This window comes from Dipodomys spectabilis, unplaced genomic scaffold (genome assembly GCF_019054845.1).
Source record: "Dipodomys spectabilis isolate Male_0828 unplaced genomic scaffold, ASM1905484v1 ptg000154l, whole genome shotgun sequence".
NCBI classification, from domain to species: Eukaryota; Metazoa; Chordata; class Mammalia; order Rodentia; family Heteromyidae; genus Dipodomys; species Dipodomys spectabilis.
In genome coordinates, this window is record NW_024870831.1 from 4,247,451 (window position 1) to 4,268,096 (window position 20,646).

A 20,646-nucleotide genomic window follows, 5' to 3' on the forward strand; every position below is an offset into this window, starting at 1 on the left:
ATATCACATAGGATATATTTGCATATGGATTATACATCATACTGAGACCCAGGACATTCAAAGAGAAGGAAAAAAAGTGTCAAAATTGGCTTCTTACTGCACGAATAAATTTTTGGCGATGCTGGGATTTCAACTCAAGGCCTACAATGGCCAATCCATAAATGGGATCACAGTCTTAGCACACCAGCCTCTGGCAAACTGAGCTCCAGAAAGTTCTGATGACCTGTAATCAAGCCACAGGAGTGATCGTTCTCTCTCTCTCTCTCTCTCTCTATATATATATATATGTAGATAGATAGATAGATAGATAGATAGATATAGATATAGATAGATCTATATATCTTCTCTATATATCTATAAATTTATAGATATATAGAGAAGATATATAGATATATATAGAGAGATATATCTATATATCTCTCTATATATCTATAGAGATATCTATAGAATATAGATATATATCTATATATAGAAAGAAACATAGATAGATAGATAGATAGATAGATAGATAGATAGATAGATAGATAGATAGATAGATAGATAAATAGATAGATATGTAGATATATATGCATACAGAGAGAGAGGGAATGTGAAGATATTAAATTATATCTATGATAACCATTATTAGTTATTAAATTATGCCTCCATTTAATGAAGTATTGTGTTTGAATACTTATAAAAGCATTAATTAAAAATTAGCCAGTATCCTTCCATTATGGGAATCATACTATGGTGCTAGAATGGAAGATATAAATCCAATAACTTTTCTGTGGCATTATAAAATAGAATCATGAATTTACTGCAAATTTAATTATTACTTTTATAACATTCCATTAGCATTCACATGAATATGAATGAGTTTTTCAGGATCTCCTTCCATTTGTGGGTGACAGTCCTGGCTTTCGAACTCCAAGCCTGGTTAGTTTCTTTTGAATGCAAACCATTAGAATGACACCTTGAAGATTTCAGATTGTTAAAATTACAAAAAAGCACAAAAAGATGAAAAGAAACGAAGGAGCCAGGGCTCTTGCCTGTAATCCTAGCTCCTCAGGAAGCTGAGATGTAGAGAATGACAATTTGAATTCAGCCGTGGCAGGAAAGCCTGAGACACTCTTATTTTTAAGAGATCACAGGGAAAAAAAAAACATGAATGGGGCTGTGGCTCAAGGACAGAGTGCTACCATTGAGCAAAAGGAGCTCAGGGACAAGGCCTAGACTCATAGAACAAACCTGGAACTGCCCCCCCCCTGCCCCCCCAAAAAGGAGGCAATAACTCTATATCTCTGTGTATGGATGGATGATGTATGGATGACAGGCATTCAGCAGGTTGCCCATGCCCAGTTCCCCAACCTGGGTAAGCTGGAACAAGCCCTCAGAGAGTACTAAGTCTGAGCTGGAAGCTCGAACAAAGCATTCTTCTCTGCCATTTAATAACTGAAGTCTTATGTTCTGGCTGAGGTGTTCAATCAGGACACCTAGCAGCCAGCCACTGCCTCCAGGGAGATCACAGTACCTAGACTGTAGGAGTTGTCAAAGTTTCTGGTTCCATATTCTCTATCCCTCTGTAGGATGTGAGCCTAGGCCTCTAGGGCCTGGTGGCTATCACTCATTTATCATTCCTCATTGCTGAGTCACAGGCTGGTCCGAAATCTTGGCAAAGATATGAAATAGTCAACAATATATATGCCGAAAAGGATATGCCAATAAATCTCACCCTCATAATTCCCATTAGAAGGGAGCCTTGGGGTGCGAATGTGGCTTAATGGTAGAGTGCTTACCTAGCATGCACTAAGCCCTGGGTTCGATTGCTCAGTACCACAGAAAGAGAAAAAGCCAAAAGTGGCACTGTGGCTTAAGTGATAGCGGGCTAGCCTTGAGCAAAAGAAGCTCAGGAACATGCCCAGAACTTGAGTTCAAGCCCCAAGATTGGCAAAAAAATAAGTGAGCCTGATGAGACATATTCTTCTGGGAATCAGAGGAGGGCCGATGTTATAGGTAAGAGGTAGGGTAGAGGGTAGGTGTTGGTGGTTAACCTCTGTAAGCTACTCAGGAGGCTGAGATTTGAGGATCCCAATTGCAAGCAGGAAAGTCTATATGAGACACTTTTCTCCAATTAAACACAAAAAGCCAGAAGTAGAGCTGTGGTTTAAGTACTAGAGTGCTAGCCTTGAGCACAAAAGCTCAGGGATAGGATAGCATCCAGGCCATGAAATCAAACCCTAGGACTGGCACGCACATGCACACACACACACACACACACACACACACACACACACACACACACACACACAAGATAGAGCATTTGCCAGTCAGCCTGCACAAGTTCCATGTCTAGCAACTCAATACGAAAAAAAAGTGGGAGAAGGGAAGTAAATACTTGCTCCAGGAGGTGATATAAGCAGTGCCAAAATTCCCCAGGAGTTCTAAGATGTGGATTCAGGGCAGAGGGCCTCAGGCAGAAGGTACAGCATGGGCAAAGGTCCTGAGGTGTAGAGCAGATGGTGTGGGTGGAATGAAGGTTCTGTGGCTCCAAGCAAGTATGGCAGGACATTCAAGGCTGAGTCACAGGTAGGGCAGAGGGTGGGGTCCCACAATGGGGCCCAGGGGGAAGATTAGCTCGGCTTTTTACCAGGGACCCCATCCATTTCCTGTGGCTGGAATCTTATTTTTAACAGCTCCTGACCCTCTGACCTCCTTTGCATATAGAAGGCAGGGCAAACGCAGGGAAGAACGCTTGTTTGACCCATTGCAACAATGAGAAGTATAAGTTGTCATGTTTAAAACGAACTTTACAACTTTGGTGCGGGTGGGGGGGGGGAAGGTTGAGTGGGGGCCCGAGGGGAGGCTGGGAAGTGATGGGAAGGGGAAACAAAGAAGGAGGCTACAATGCTTGGTAAGAAATGTACTCATTATCTTGCCCATGTAATTTTAACCCCTCTGTACAGCATTTTCACAATAAAAAGAAAAGAAAAGCTTCTAGCACAATGCCACCAGTGGCTCAACCCCTGTAAATCTTAGCTACTCAGGAGACTGAGATAGAGATCTTATGTGAAGCCAGCTCAGGGGAGGAAAGTTAGTGAGACTCTTCTTGCCAATGAACTACTAAAAGCCAGAAATGGAGCTGTGGCTCAAGTGGTAAAGTGCTAACCTTGAGGGAAAATGTTAAGAGACCAGAGCCCAGACCCTGAGTTCAAGCCCCAGTAATGGCACAGAAAAAGTAAAGAAAAGCTTTCAGGAGCTCCTACTCCACTGTGGTGAAAGACTAGTCCTCAGAAGACTGAGATGTGAGGACCACAGTTCAAAGCCAGCCCAAGCAGGAAAGTCCGAGAGACTCTGATCTCCAAGGAACCTCCATAAAACCGGAAGTGGCTCATTAGCTAAAGTGGTAAGCTGAAGAGCTTAGGGACAACGCCCAGTCCCAGAGTTCAAGCCCCATGACCAACCCCTGGCCTGCTAGTACCTCTGTGGCTCTAGGCAGAGTACTTTCCAGTGGGCCCTTAAGGGTCTCCCAATGTCTAGGTGTCCTACGCGGCTTGAGAGCAGCCTGTTTGGAGGCCATTGTCTACAAAGCAAGACATAGTACCAGAGAAGGGTGGAGCCTTGGGGCATGGAGATAATCAGAATGGCATCTGTCATGCATGTAATGTGGATCTGAGCAGTAAATTGATGTCTCAGACCACAGTTCTGAGCCAGGCGGGGCAGAAGCTGCAAGATTTCATACCAGGTAATGCCCATTCATGCAGGTATCACAAGAGTGTGAATTTGTCAGGCACACCTTGGGCAAGTGTTGAGTTGGGCTCATGAAAGACTTGTAGGCTCAGGAATCCACAGCTGGCTGGCTGATGCTTGTAGCAGTAGCTGTCCCTGGAGTCCCAGGCCTCAGAGGCCTGCTTTTCTCACCAGTGCTCAGGGACACAGGAACGTCTGCAATCGTCGGCTGACTACAAATGAGCATCCATAGTGCCCTCTCCTTGGTCCTGTGGCCCAGTGCACAAATGGAGGGACTGGTTCCATGGAACTTACTTCCATGGCCCAGACCCCTCAGCCCAAGAAGGATTTAGGGAGAAAACACTTGATATGCCTGTAGAGTTTACTGTGACAATGCCTCAGAACTGCCCCCAGTTCTAGCTCAGCTCATCATTACCACCTTCCTGTGTATGTTTGTGTGTGTGTGTGTGTGTGCGTGCGCACGCGCACGTGTGTGCGTGCGTGTGCACGCATAAGCACCTTGGTTCTAGGGCTTGATCTCAGGTCCTGGGCTCTGTCCTTCACATTTTTCATTCAGGGCTAGCACTCTTCCACTTAAGCCACAGTTTTTCTTCCAGCTTTTAGGTGGTTATTTGCAGAAGAGAGTCTCACAGTCTTTTCTAGCTGGGCTGCCTCTGAATGGCAATCCTCAGATCTCAGACCCCTGAGGAGCTAGGAGTATGAGAGCATGAGCTATTAGCATCTGGCCACACTTCCTTTCTTGGCTAAAACAGACTACCTCTCTCCAGCTGAGCACCCATCTACAGCTACCCCTCCTATCCCTGGCTTCAGATGAAATATAACCTCCTCCCCTGAGGAAAAAGAATGGGATCAGGTTTGAGTTTTATGTTCTTCACTGTCAGAGGCTGGTGGAAGCTGATGTGGAGGTCAGAGATCTAGGCCAGGGCAAGTAGACAGCTGTTAGAACAGAAGAGTGTAGGAAAAGATATCCATGCAGTTGGATGCCAGTGGCTCATGCCTATAATCCTAGCTACTCAAGGCTGAGACCTATGGATCAATCAAGATTCAAAGCTAGCCTGGGCAAACTCTTATCTCCAAAGAATGATGAAAAAGATGGGAAGCAGAGCTACTGTAGTTCAAGTAGTACAGCACCAACCTTGTGCAAACAAGCTAAAGATACCTAGGATAACACCTAGGTTCTGAGTTCAAGCCCTGGCAAACACACACACACACCTCCTCTGGAGGTGGACAAAGATATGGGCTCCAAAGGAAAAGTGGAATATTTAGGTCTCTGACAATTTAAGACTCATTATAGATCCTGATAGGGGGCTAAAGGCAAGGTTGCAATGGAGAAGCGGCACCATCTGAATTTAGGAATAGGTAGACAGGCACTCACCAAGTGGACAGAGAAAAATGAGGGAAAGATACACACACACACACACACACACACACACACCACACACCACACACACACACACCAACGGGTAGCCCAAAGCCTCACCAGTCCTTGAGCACATGAATATTCCAACCCCCGGGAAGATGGCAATATTGGTCTCCGAACAACTGTAGACAAAACTCAGAGCCTCTCACACATCTGGAATGGCTCCTAACATAGCAGGGCATTTCCTACTGTACACACAGCTTTTTGCCAGAATTTGTTATTTTTTATTTCAGTTTTCTCAAGGCTAGCATTTTATTGTTTGTACCACAGCTCCATTTCTATCTTTTGCTGGTCACTTTCAAATCAGAATCTAATGGACTTTTTTTTCTTGGTCTGCTTTCAAACCACAATCCTCAGATTTCATCTTTCTGATTAACTAGGATTAAAGACATGAGCCATCAGTGTGGCTTCTACTTTTTCCTCTATAGTTATCTAATGCACATACTTAGATAGTAATGTAAAACTGAGAGTATAGAAGCAAGATGTACAGTGATGATACTGTCCTGTCAGAAATTCAAGTTAGTAATGTAAATTTCTTCATAAGACCATAAACAAAAAATACCATGATACAGTGTAAGAGAACTCACTATTGAACATATGAGCTTTAAGAGCTTTCTAATAGATCCATTATTTATTGCTACCTAACATTATTAAAACATATGAGGCATTAGTAAAATAGAAGTCCTATGCATGACTACATAAATTCCTTGTTTTTTTAAAGACACTTGTTTTCATCTAAAAAAGTAGGCCTGTCTATTGTCTTCATGTGATTTTGATGATTGAAGGTGCTTAGTGAGAAGGTGAAAATGTATTAGTAGTCCTAAACTATCAATTCTCATTTTTTCTTCTTGGAGAATATAATGATCAAAGCAATAGTTCAGAATCAGCAAGCAATAGTTCAGAATCATGCTTCCAGTGCAAGTGGATCACCAGTAAGAAATCCTCAATAGGATTTTACACAAAGTTTTGTCACAGATACAATCTGCCTGCCTTCTCTAGCTGCTTTACTAGCTTGGACCTATTTCTTCATTGTACAGGAAAAGTGTCATTCAACTGATTTCAGTCAGATCTGTTACTAGAATTACCAAGGATTTAGATTCTTGTCTGTAATTTGGTCAAAGCTATGTCTCTTTATGTAGGCTACTAAAAATGTATTTACTAATTTCAAGTAAATACATAAATTCTATTTCAATCTTTTTTTAAAAATACAATTTTGTTTGCTCTATCAATTGATCAGAGGCATGGATTTTGTGGCTAGCTAGGTCATTGCACATGTGTATCTCTCTTCCTTTCTCTATTTCATGGTTCTCATAGATAATATGATTGCTCCATAATTATCCTAATTTATTTTGCTTTTATATTTTTGGTTGTATCATTTCACTTTTTGCTCTGCCATTTCCCAAATCATTTATATAGAAGGCATTATTTCATATTTTCTCATTCCTAGAATAAGCTGCACATGAAGACATCACTGGTTCTCATTTTCAGTCTGTACCTTTGAATATGGAGGAACATCTTTCCTCTGTTCTCCATCAATTCCCTACTCTCCAGTTAGAATAATTTCGAATAGTAAAATTAGAAAAAGAGAATATAAATCATGGTGAAAAAAATATGCAGAAAATTCACCGGATATTTCTGACCAGTTCAACCAATGTGAACTGTTAGGGAAATACATGGAAACCTCATTCCCACTGGCTCTCAAAGTCTCTGCTTAGTGAATTCTTAGAAAGATGAGGAACAAGATGAAAAAGTAAGGAATAGTATCAATTGCAAGACAAAAAATGGAGAAGGATCCAAGTAAATTTCTTCATTGGGCTACTGAAAATATTCAGCTTACTACAGTGCGGAAACTACTTTTCAAAAAGGCCACTCATGTGAATAATAGGGGATGATGATGAGTATACCCCACTTCATCTGGAAGCCGACAGTGGACGCTTAGACATTGTCCATGAGTTGGTGGCTCAAGTGGCAAATGCAATAACTGTAGATGGCTGGACACCCCTGCACAGTGTATATATGCAGAATAATACCAGACTGGCTTCTTTCTTACTTCATCATGATACAGATACCAATGCCCTAACTAAAGGCCTCTTGACCCCCTTACATCTTGCTGCTGAGAATTGAGATAGCAAAGATACACTGGAACTCCTTCTGTTGAACCATTATATAAACCAGGTGTGAAGAACAACTTAGAAGAAACTGCATTTGAAATTGCCAAAAGGATAAGTATTTATCACTACCTCTATGAAGCTGTGGAAGGCTGCACAAATTGTTCTCTTAAGTCCTAATGGTCGGGTTAAGTTTCTTAAATTTCAAAAATGCAAGTCCATCCTTGGTGTCCATACAAAATATTTCCACAATCCAAATAAGGACAATATCTTTTTTTTTTTTGCTCGGTCATGGGGTTTGAACACTGGGCCTGGGCGCTATGCCTGTGCTCTTCAGCTCAAAGTGAGTGCTCTACCGCTTGAGCCACAGCTTCACTTCCAGTTTTCTAGTGGTTTATTGGAGATAAGAGTCTCACGGACTTTCCTTCCCGGGCTGGCTTTGAACTGTGAGCCTTAGATCTCAGCGTCCTGAGTAGCGAGGATTACAGGAGTGAGCCACCATCGCCCGGCAACACCAATACTTACTATAAAAATTCATGAATTCCGTGGAATTCTTCCAAGTGAATTGCCTGCATTGGATGTCAAAATGAATTCAAGAGTTTTTGTATACATGTATAATGATTTCTGCAGAGTTTGTGATTTTTTTAATCAGAAATAATTTTAACGTATCTGTTGAAATGAGTAGTACAGAAACTAAAGTATTTCTGGTGGTTGTCTGAAAAAGAATATTTTAAAATATTCTATATTCTATGTTTGCATAATGTTCATAATTTATTTTATTCTTTCCTAGATATACTTTGAATTCTATATTATTTTATAATATATAGGTTCATTAATGTGTCCTTTCAGATTGTATTCCATATAGAAAGTTTTAGATTCCTTTTTTGCCTAGGTCCTAATATTATTTTTCTTTGGGATAAAATGACAATTTTGTCTAAATTCAAAAGTTTTGTAAAGTTTATGCTATATAAACGCCTTTCTGAGGTGAAGATTTAATACACTAATGCCAAACTAAATTTAATTTAAAGGAATTACGTTTGTTGTTACACTTGTTATTTTGTAATCAACTTTTTTTTTTTTTAGGTCTGGTCCTGGGGCCTGAACTCTGGGCCTGGGCTCTTCAGCTCAAGGCTAGCGTTCTACCACTGAAGCCACAGCGCCACTTCCGGCTTTTTTCTTTTTGCTTATGTGGTGATGAGGAATCGAACCCAGGGCCTTGAGCATGCAAGGCAAGCGCTCTACCACTGAGTCACCTTCCCAGCCCTGTAATCAACTTTTTAATAACTGTTTTTCATTTCTTGCATCTGAAGAATGAAAAATACGGAATACTTCACAAATTTTCATATCATCCTTGTGCAATTGCCATGTTAATCTCTGTATTGTAATTTGGGAATACGTGCTGCTGAAGCATGTAGTATCTTCTAAATTTAAGTAGTTAGTGATGCAATCTTTATACAGGCTTATATCCGTGAGTGCCTACTTGGAACAAGGAAATCTTATTGTTCCTAACAATGCTATTATTTCCCTAAAATTCTGTGAATAGGGGAAAAATTACATGTTCAATCGATTGCTCACATTTGCAATTTTTTTTGTCAATGACAATTTTAAGTCTTTTTCATTTGGAATTTGATCATACTTTCAATAATTTATAGCTAGGTCCAAAGGTGATGGCTTTTTCAAGTACTTATTGATCCAACTGAATTAGGTTTGTGGAGCTAATGGATTCAAAGTAAGCCTTGCTTAAGAGCTACTTATAACATTCTGCAGCTGACATTTTCCCAAATGAGGTCTTACTGGCACAAATGTCTACCTGACCCTTTACTCTTCTCCCATGTAGGAACAGACAAATCAGAATATCTTACCCTGACAACATAGATTGTTTTACTTGAACAAAACTTAAATGTTACAAGGGATCATAGAGAGATGAACAGTTCAGTCAGAAGTGTTCAGACTAGAAGGTATTTTATCAAAATATAATTGTTTATTATATCTAACATTTCAAAAGTAGCTAAAGCCAAGAAGGTGAAAAAATTGATCATATGCGTGATTACTTAATGTCCTGGCCTGTCTACCATCCAACCAGGCAGGAACTTACACCACTGCATTTCTATCACGAAATATTTACATAGTTGCAGGAGAAGTCCAGATGTTTCTCCTCATTATTAGGCCTTTAATTGGTAATGTTTTAATGGTAAAGCTTTAGGTCCAACTCTATCAAACACTGAGGTAGAGATAATGGAATAATACTTTAAAACAGAGTTGCCTTTGATACTGTAACCACAACAGAACAATGCAAAACATGTGTCTTTTTCTTATATTATATAGTTATATATTTTATATTTATATGTGCTGATTTTATATTTCACACAGTGAAACTTACTAGAATTAGTTGATAATTTCACTAATAAATTAATATTTATTTATTCCAATAAATAGAATAGGAATATAAATAACTAGGTTTAAAATGTATATTAGAATATATGAAGTATCAGAGCAATGTCTTTGGTATAAACTTGTGATACATTCTAACTGTTCTTGGTCTTCTGAATTCACATGGTAAAAATAAACAATGTTGTTTTCCTCTAATCTAAAAGGGATTTTGCTCTGCTTCTCTGTTTATTGTTTTAACTCGCTGGTCCCAAACTGTTTTTCTCCATATTTCTGAAGCAATCCTACTAATTATGCCCAACTTTTGCTGATAAGGTGTCTAACAAATATTATTCTTCTGCATGATACAATGATTCCTAGGATCCCAGGTCCCAGTTATCGGCATCATCAGATAACAGAGGCAAGACTTCTCACCAAGGCCCATGCAACATGCCAACACAAAGTATTTGAAGATCCATCTCAAGTTCTAATTTCCTATATTTAAGGGCCCCAATTCCTTGAGATGCAGGAATTAGCAGTAAGCAATTGTGAAATGCACGGCAACTTAAAATGAAAGATGAGATCACAAAATTTGAGAGTATGTATGACAATTCAAACATTCAACTTAGAGCTGACCAGCCCATATGAGTGAACAAGTTCACAAAGTGTCATAAGATTATTTTTAATATCCCTCCCCTATGATTAATGAAAGATTTTAGTCCTGCATAAGTGAGCCAAAAAGTAGTTCCTGGAAGGATAGATCGATAATTGGTCTACCAAGGCCCAGAAAAATTTACTTAGAGTTCAAATGTAATTCAGAAAAATATTGAGAAGATCCTTAGTGCTTCAAAACACTGGGACTTCAGTACAACATATTTCAGTGGTATAAAAATGTCACTCTCAAACCAATGATGATCTACATTTAATATTCGGAAAATTATTCCTTTTCAAATTAACTTTTTAAAATCACATTCGCCAAAATAACATTTGACAAGTAGATGATACTTAGTGACATTACAAATTTTTCAAGTGTAGGGAGCAAGTTACAATAGAGTTGAATTATTTACCCAGCACTAATGCCCAACACGTTCAACCATTCATTAAAGTGTAGAAATAGTACCACCCACAATTTGTGTTTTTCATTAAGGGCCTTCCAGAAATGTGTTAGATAGATCAGCCTCCCAAATTTCAAACCCAAATATTAGCTAATAAAGTCAATGTCATCATTTAATAAGGTACATTTTAAAAAGTCACAAGTAGTTGTCTTATCATATGTAATAATATGTTTTCCCTATCTGTCTAACATAGGAAGAAATATGACTTATGTCTTGAATATGGGTACTCATCAGAGATATGACAAACATAAAATCTGTCTTCTATTTCTATCATATTCCTCTATAGGAATAAATTTTAGTATTCTTCTTTTTCCAAAACTTATAGGTAGTAGAAAATATTATCCCATGTAAAATAAAACAATCACACCATTGTACAAAGCCATTTATAAGAACTGGTAGTTAGGAATACATTCTATGCCAATTTTTTTACTTTCTTTTTGACTAAAGATTAATCTTCCAAATGGATGAGAATAAAATCATGGTTAGGTGCTTCACGTCTCCTGTCTTGCAAATTTGAATGAATTATGGAAATATAAGCTGACATCAGTTCAAGCATATGCAGTATGGAAACTCCATGAAATGTACATAAACCTTTCAAAGTATTAATAGACAGTGTAACAGGATGACTATCAGGAAGTTGAAAACAGAAAGGAATTATAGTAAAGACATAGAATGAATGAAAAATGAACAAGGGGCAAGTACAGCTAGAATACTCAATCTACACATATGATAAAGGAAGTGGTAAATCTGAAATAAATCTTGGAGAAGGGGTTGGTTGAGAATGATGGAAGGAGTGACTCTGATCCAAGAGCATTTGACAATTAGATGGATATATTTAATTGTAACACTTGCACAACCTTTTGAAATTCAGTTTAAAAACACAACAAAAAACAAAAACACACAAAAATGACAACCAATCTGAAATCTCTAGAAAGTATGAATATGACCTCCACAAATTTTAAGCAGTTAATGAAGGAAGGGTCGTCATGGGAAAAGCAAACAAAGCTATACAAAGAGAGAAGTTTGGGATAGGGGAGAATTTTGAACAGATTTAAATAGATTGTCTAAGGTTATAAATCACCTACATCTGCTGCAAATATTATCTTTCTTCTATGAGTTCTCTGTCTGAACTGGATAATCCAGTCGTGAGACACACTTGATAGCTTGTGAAGACAGAATGGAAGACACAAGATCAAGAACCCATTACTCCACTGGAGAGAAAACAATCCTCTATGTTTTCTCTAATCTCTCTTCACTACTCTTTCTTCATACTTTTAAGTCAATTGATTTTGAATTATATTTTTCCTTCTTTCTTCTGACAAAGTAATTGCTTAAATATTATTTGCCATTTTCTTCTTTCATGCTGTTTAATTGGCCAAGCAAGTCTATTAAACTTACCTCTTGCATTTGGTTGCCCTGAAACTTAATGTAAAACTTTGTCTCCAGAAAACAGTCCAAGAAGCTGTGATCACAAATATTTGGCTGTATTTTTTCTTTTACCTTGAAAGTCTTCTTGTGTCTAAAGTGCCCACAAAAATAAGGAATCCATCACTTTTTGGTTCAATCCATTCTAACCTAAAAGATATATTTTGCTAAGAAGATGGTTAGAGGAAACTGAAAAATACTGCACTTTTATCTTCTATCTTAAGACTCTCCTTAGATACCATATCAGGAACAATGAAGTTATTCTATGCAAAATTATTTCAATAGATGATTTTTTTCTTGGTCTTGCATTTGTTCACCAAGATGTATGGAGGAGCGTAGAGTTAAATCACCTATACCTAGGAAGACAGTGTCTGTTACAAAAGGACAATGCTTCTATGTCCTGCTTCTATGTCCTCCTCTTAGCTCTTGCCTGATTTCCAATTAATCACAGCATTTTGGCTTCAAGTTTAGTGAAGCTGAAGGACTATATGGGCTCCACCACTGTTACATCTTCATGATTTCTCTTTTAAAACTATTTAAGTTGCTTCATTTGATTGTGGAATTTATTTTCATGTCTTCATTCAATCTGTTCTGCATTGTAGTGAGCCAAATAGGCTCTGTAAAATCACTTTTGGTAGTAAAATTATTAACACAATTTAGTGCTGGGAAGTTGGCTCTTTGGTAGAGCGCTTGCCTTGAATGGCTAAGGCCCTGGGTTCGATTCCTCAGCACCACATAAGCAAAAAGAAAAAAGCCGGAAGTGGTGCTGTGGCTCAAGTGGTAGAGCGCTAGCCTTGACCTGAAGAGCTGAGGGACAGCGCCGAGGCTCAGAGTTCAGGCACCACGACTGGACATCCAAAAAAAATATTAACACAATTTATATAAAAAAGTTTGGCCTCCCTTCACTGCTGAAGCCAATACGCTTAGCAAGGCTTTCTAAGAACTATGTTTCCTTACCTTTTCCATTTGCTCAATTCTTTTCTGAACCCAAAACATTTTGGCTCATGTAATAAGAGAAGTCTTCACTATTTCATGTTATTAAGGATATTATTTTTTGTGAGCCACTTAGAAATGTGAAATCATTGGTTTGAAGTATCCAATCAGATTTTTTTCTGTGTTTCACAGCTTCACATGCAAAGACATTGTAGAAAGTGTTACAAACAGAAATGTGTAATCCCAACACCTTCTTTCATTGTGGAGGGCACTTTCTCCCTAAATATTTTGACTCAAATTATCTTTTTCAGAGAATTACGGTTTGGTAATTAAAGGTAAATTCACAAAATTGATGTCTTATTTTTTTAAGAATTTGAATTTAAATTCCAGTATATCCTTGTTTCAACATAAGAATGTATTTCCTGGGTAAGGATAATTCCAAGGGAACCTACAGGATTTACAGCAACGTTTCTGAGGTTTGTTTGTTTAGTGTGAAAATGAGCATCTTCACCCACATTGCTTCCTCTCTACTAAGTCTCCGTGGATTTCTTTGCATGAAAGCCTATTCTCCCAGGCAATTTTAAATTTTCTTAATAGGCTAAGTTGTTAAAAATTTTGAACAACTCAAATTTACCTGTCATAACTTTAAAACCCTTGAAATACCTTTATCAGAACTGCGAATTCACCAATCCTAATTCCACCTTTACCATCAAAAAGTTAACATGCTGTTTTCATGATATGGTGTCCATGCAGCTATTATTTTCCAGTGGTTTTGTACTGCGTATACATAACCATATAAGCTGATGCTAAGCAAAATGAATTCCAAGATATGGAACCAGATTTTTTCAATTGTGGTTGTTGTTTTTGATGAACTATGTGATTTGTTTTCTCTGGGTTTTTCCCCTATTGTTCATTCCTGCTGTATTTGATTTTGTATTGTGTATGCATTTACCTTAAATAGAGAAGGGAAGAGGAAGAGCAAAATGGTGAGACAAATGACAAAGGGAAAACCAATGAAATAGCAACACTCACAAGGCAATATATTGGAAATGTACATTACAGCTTGTGAGGGGTGAAGGAAAACTGTGAGAAAAATGAGGGGGGGGTAACAAGTTTGAAATGTTTTGTATTTACTACCTTACAATTATTGTAACCTCACTGTACATCAATTTGATAATAAAATTGAAAAAATAAGCTGCATAAAATGTAATTTCACTGTATTGGCACAGTAAATATTATTCTTTATGTAGTAATATTTTAAAAATCAGTACTATTTGACATCCAATTCAAATTAATTACCTCTTCTTTATCAGAGGGTCATCAACGTGATTGTTATCCAACTAGACAATATTTTCATAATATACTTGCCGAATTTTTCAAAAAAGAATAAATTTAATACTTTCTAATTCTAAAACAGAAAAACACTTTAATGCTATGGAAACCCAAAACATTTAAAATTAACTAAGTTGTTAAGAGGACAGAATACATGTGTTCTTCAAAATTCTTATGAGAAATAACTACTCATAATTACTCATTTTTAAATTCTCAACATTCCATACCTGAGAGATTCAAAACAGTACGTTTTTGCATGTTATGAAATTCTGCAATAGATGCAGTTTCCAATGGGGTGTTAAAAATTGAGAAGTCAACAGAAAAATAGCCACATTCTCGTAGAGGAGAAAACTATGAAGCATCTGTAATAATTAATTCGTCAAGAGTAAGCAATTTTTTTTTTATCAGAGTAAGCTGTTATTTCTATGACCATCAATCCCAAGATTTATACCATGAAGTCATCCTAGCCCAACAGTTTCCAACTTGTAAGGGGCACCTTAAAATTCCTTAATTCATATCATGAATAGCTTATCTCTATTGTGAAAAATACTACATCTCTGCTAATGTGATTTCCTCCGTGTTCTGGAAAGACACCACAATAAACTGAGCTGCATCATTTTTCCTCACTTGCAAATATTATTTATATTTATACTTTTTTAATTATCATAGATATTGAGGAAGCTAAGAGCAGAAAATTATGGTTCAAAGCCCACTATGGCAGGAAGGTTTCTTAGAATCTTATCTCCAATATACTTCTCCATAAAAGCCAGACACAATGTGGCACTGAGGTTGAAGAGGTAGGGCAGGAGCCTTGAGCATAAACAGGCTCAGAGACACTGTCCAGGCCAAGAGTTCAAGCTCTAAGCAAACCAATAAAACAAAAACAACGTTGAATACAAACCCCAAACCTAGCATTTTCCTCAATGTATACAGAGGCACGTAAATAAGGAAATGGCTTCCTGTGTTACTTATAGGTTGAAGAAAGAAGATGTCACAGAATTACTCTCTTCATACCATTTTAAACTAAACCCTCAAAAAATGCTGTTTTTATAAATTTATAAATTACTGTCATCCATTTGTTGGCAACTCTGTCTAGATTATTCACATTAACATGGTATACATGAACTGTGGGAATTATCTATTTACTATATTCTAATTATAACTCTCTTGAAAGAATATTCTAGGAAAATAGAATGCCAGAATCATTTGTGAATTTTTCAATTAATCCCTCTACTTAAAAAGAATTTTGTAGTATCCTATAGAATATAAGATTACAAACAAAACCAAAATATATATTTTAAATCTAAATTCTAATTTATCAAGGTCTACAAAGTCCTACATTAGATGAACTTGGCGATTTCTCCAGGCTTATGCTTTTGTAACTCTTCAACATTTCTTTGGAATCCAACAGAATGGTGCTTACTCACTTTTGCAAATTTTTGGATGGGAATAATGAGCCATTTTGCATCTAGAATGTTCTGTAATGAAGAGAGCATTTAAAACACAAGTGAGGATATATATGAATTGCATTTCAATAGGAAAATTGACTTCTCAAAACATAATGAGAAAATTAGACCCAAATTCCAAGTGTGTATTCCTTTCTTGTTGTTTTGTTTGTTTTATTGAGACAAAATTATTCTACCTGGTCCAGGGAAGATATGGCAATGTAGTTCCATTCTCTAATCTCCTGTCGAAGTGCTAGAATTCCAGGCTTGTATCACATTGCCCTGACATAGTTTGTTTATTTACTCTAGAAACAGACTAGCAATTCTAAACTTCTCCTATGATCTTATCCACTAGACTGACTGCTCAGACTGTTTATGCACTATTTTCAAAGATGTTCTAACATTTGACACAAGATATGAACATTTTCATATGCACCTAGAGGGTTCCCTGATTCATTCCTCCATGAATCCTATCCCATTAATAATGTTGCTTGACTCTCTTACTATCTCTGATTCCTACCTATGTAAGATTCTCAAATTTTGGGGGGAAATTTCACTTGAGGGCTTTCTAATATTAAAAATTATCGCTTGATTCTAGTCTTAATTGGGACATATTTTTTATTGTTTTCTAACTTTTCTACATATTCTGAGAATTGTTTTATTTGTATATTTTTGTGTGCACACATAAATCCCTCTGTGTGTATGTGTATGTTTGTATGTATGTATGCACAAACCTCAAGCTCTTATTCAGCAATCTTGCTCATGACTGGTATTCCAGCTTTTGGCTGTTTAATTAAAGCCTGTTCTGCCCAGGCTGGATGCAAATTGAACTTCTCAGACTCCTTTACATTCTTAGGTTTTATTTTTCCAGGAGTATCAACTTTTAAACTACAAACACTTTTGTGAGTGTAAAGTCTATCCTGTAGCCCAGATTTTTAATGCAAGAATTAATATAAAGATTGATGGACATATACATTACATATGTTGAGTGTACACTATTAGAAATGTGATCCTAAGCTCGGTGTGGTGAGATCTGAGGATTGGGATTTAAAGCCAGCCCAGGTAGGAAAGTCCTGGAGACTCTTTTCTCCAATAACTACCAGAAAACTGGGAGTGGCACTGTGGCTCAAGTGGAAGAGCACTAGCCTTGAGCTTCGTTGCAGAAGGACAGCACACAGTCCCAGATTTCAAGTACCATGACCAACAACTACAAAGAGAATATAAGAAAAGGAAAAAAAAGAAATGTGATCTTAGCCACCAGATTCATTGCTAGTATAATTCCTGTTCTTTCAAGATAGATTCTTTTTTTCCAGTTAAGTCCATTATCTCATATATGACTTGCATTGGAAACAGAATCATTCTTCCATTCTCCTTTTTACAAAATTAGGTGATTAGCAAGCGTGATTTAGAAAGGAAGTGGCTTCATGTTCCATATAGGAGTAATGCTTTCTCTATATCACTCCCATAAATCTACATACTGGACTTGGCTTTATTGTTTCAATGTTGTCTTATTTGTAGAGTCTTTTATATTTTACTGAACCCTTTTATATAAACACAGAACTTCTCTCTCCTATTATTGCTATTGTTTCTCTTACTGTTAACTCATGTACAATTGGGAAATTAAGGCACAGCACATACACTCACAAAAAATGATCTGAGAACCTTCCCATTTAAAATTCACCTTAATTTACAGAGCACTAAAGAAGTTTGAACAAAATGTACTCATGAATAAAGTATTCATAAGCAATTTAAATTTCATATTTTCTCTTTACTAAGTTGTCTCTGAAACACGTGTTACCTCATGTCTAAATGTGTCCTTGTGCTATTTCAGTGAAGTCAGAAAACATTCATTTTATCTCTAGCAGCACCATAGATTGTTACTGGAATTAAGTGGAAGTAACTGTTACTAGATGTGGAAATTGATCTCAGGAGAGGAATTGAACATAGAGGAATGACAAAGTTCAAGTTAACATTTGCTTTCCTTTTTACTGTACAAGGAAAGAATTCAATGTTTGAAGGAAACTTTCTCCCTGACATTTTTGAGTGTGTTCTTTACTCATATAAAACTTGTCTGTAAACTTGTAGTTGAGAATATTACAGAAGGAAACAATATGCCATTTGAAGGCCAGCATAGAACAAAAGGAAATAACTTTGTTTTAAAAATGTTCTACTGCAAAGAAACAAAGATATGGAGGTTTTGAAGTGTCTTATGGATGGATTTTTCACTCCTGAGATGATTCTCTTGTTGCAGGAGTCAGTTATCAATTCGTTTAGTCTGGTCCTGAATTTTCCATAGCAATAAAGATTTCAAAAACGCAGGATCCAGTGAGTATGATCAGCAAAACCAGCCTCTTCTCAGACCACTTTAAGGAGAGTCCCAAAGAAATACCTAGGGTTTGTGTTGTTTGCTTGTTTGTTTACTTTGTGCTGTTTCTGGGGCTTGAACTCAGAGGCTGGACCCTGTCCCTGAACAGTTGTCTTTCTTTCCCACCTGCCCACAACTGCTTGAGCCAAAACTTCACTTCTGGTTTTTTGGTGTTTAATTACAGATAAGAGTTTGACAGACTCTCATACCTGGTTGGCTTTGAACTAAGACAGTAAGAAAGCTAAGTGACATCAGCTGGATGGACTTCTCTTTTGAACCAAGAAATATTAGATGAAGTTTACTATACAGCTAATATTTGACAATTTTTAAAGAAGAGAATATGTTCAGCAAAGAAGCCATAACTTAAATAACTCAGCGAAAGTACGTGCACTGACTCCATTGGGAAGATTACTATTTACTTCATCATTCCTTTGGGGGAAATTTAAACCCATATTTGCACTTTTTTGTTGATTGTGTGTATGGAACACTGATTCTGGGCACTGTCTCTCAGCTCTTCAGCTCATCTAGAATGCTCTACAACTTTAGCTACAGCACCACTTCTGGGTTTCTGGTGGCTAAATGAAGATAAGTGTTTCATGGACTTTCCTGACCAGGCTGGATTTGAAACACAATCCTCTGGTTTCAACCTCCTGAGTAGCTAGGATTACAGGCATGAGCCACGAGCACCAGGCTTATATTTGCATTTATGTGCACTGAATGACACTGTGTAGACAAAGAATGGAAATTTTAACCAAATGATGACATTGCAGCTTTTTAGAAAAATTGAGATAGCAGTAAATATGTCCTCCTTTTCCATTTTGTTTCATTAATGACTCATGAGCTATGGGACTTTTACATTAGCATCCTGTGACGTCTGTATAGGTGTAGTTAATATCAGTAAAGGTTTATAGACAAATATAGAAAGACAGATGTTTAGAAAGCAAGGAGATCAGGTATGAAAGAACAGCATAGAAGGAGATACATTTATCTAGCCTAAGAGGTTTAGAATGCTAAAGGCAATGAGGAATAAGCCTAGTTGATAACTAGTTCTTCAATAACCAAAAATGGTTCCCTAGAACTGTTTCTGTTATACCTTAGTTACTATCATTTCTTTCCTTCCATCTGCAGTTATTCTTTCTCTTCTGTCACAACTGTTAATTAGCCTCTGCCTTTTTGGTGCTATAACTGTCCAAAATGATTTCCAAATCTCACTTAGACTACCCTTATCATTGTGATTAGCAGAGACCCCACTCAAAAGCCTGGAATCTTTGAATTTCCAGAATTAATCTTCACCTGACATCTAAGCACGTTCCTGGCATTAATTGCCATGACCTAATGAACAAAACTTTTTTTTCAACACAGTATCCTAACATAGGTAAAGTACATGAATTAGGGACTATTGTCAAGTATCAGTATGGAAGGAACAATTATATATTCCAAGTTTGGGTTCTTTATTTTGTATTTACTAACTAAATGTTCATTGTTGTTGTTTTGGCAGTCCTGGGGCTGAAACTCAGGGCTTGGGAATTATTCCTCAATTTTTTTTTTTCTCTCAATTCTAACCCTCTACCACTAGAGGCACAGGACCACTTCCAGTGTTTCTTTTTCAGTTTATGTGTTACTGAGGAATTGAACCCAGGGTCTCCTGCATGCTTAGGCAATCATTTTACCGTGAAGTCCCATTCCCAGAACCCTAAATGACTCTCTTAAGATGGCATTACATTTTCATTCTGTAACTATGTATCATAATTTTAGCCAGAAATTTTTGCTAGAAAAGGGCATTGATCCCAGTACTGAATCCAGTAAGGCTAGATGGACAATGAATAACTGTCACGGTCTAGCCAGGGCACAGAGGGCCTCATGGAGCTGGTACAACAGCCTGAACGAGACAGCTCATGACCCACAGCCCACCTCCAGAATGAGAGGGCCACCTTGGTACCAACCACGTTGGGGATGCTGGGCCACCTCCTCCAGCACCCATTCAATCAGTTCCTGAGAGAGAGAGAAAAAAGGAAAGAAGGTCAGAATTACACTTAAGCCAGGTTCCTGTGGCTCAGGCCTATAATACTAAGTACAATGGAGGCTGAGATATGAGGATTGTGGTTTATAGCCAACCCGGGCAGGAACACCTGTAAGACTCTTATTTCCAAAGAACCACAAAAAAACTGGAAGTGGAGCTGTGACTCAAGTGGTAGAGTGCTAGGTTTGAGCTGAGGATCTCAGGGAGCTGGCCCAGGCCCAGAGTTCAAGCCCCACAACTGAAAAGAAGTGGACTTCTCACCACAAGAAGTAGATTGAATAACACCCATTGTCCTAGGGAGCATGGCAGGGATGTCAGGCCCAGCTTCCTGTCAGCTGGGAGTCATGAGTAGGTCACTCAGCTTCTCTGTGCCTCAGTTTCCCCAGC

At 37.7% G+C, this 20,646-nt stretch overlaps 1 pseudogene; it reads right to left on the bottom strand.

The window, feature by feature from the left end:
• Positions 1 to 8,571: 8,571 nt before the first annotated feature.
• Positions 8,572 to 8,668, bottom strand: LOC122118523 (annotated as a pseudogene).
• Between the last annotated feature and the right edge of the window lie 11,978 nt (positions 8,669 to 20,646).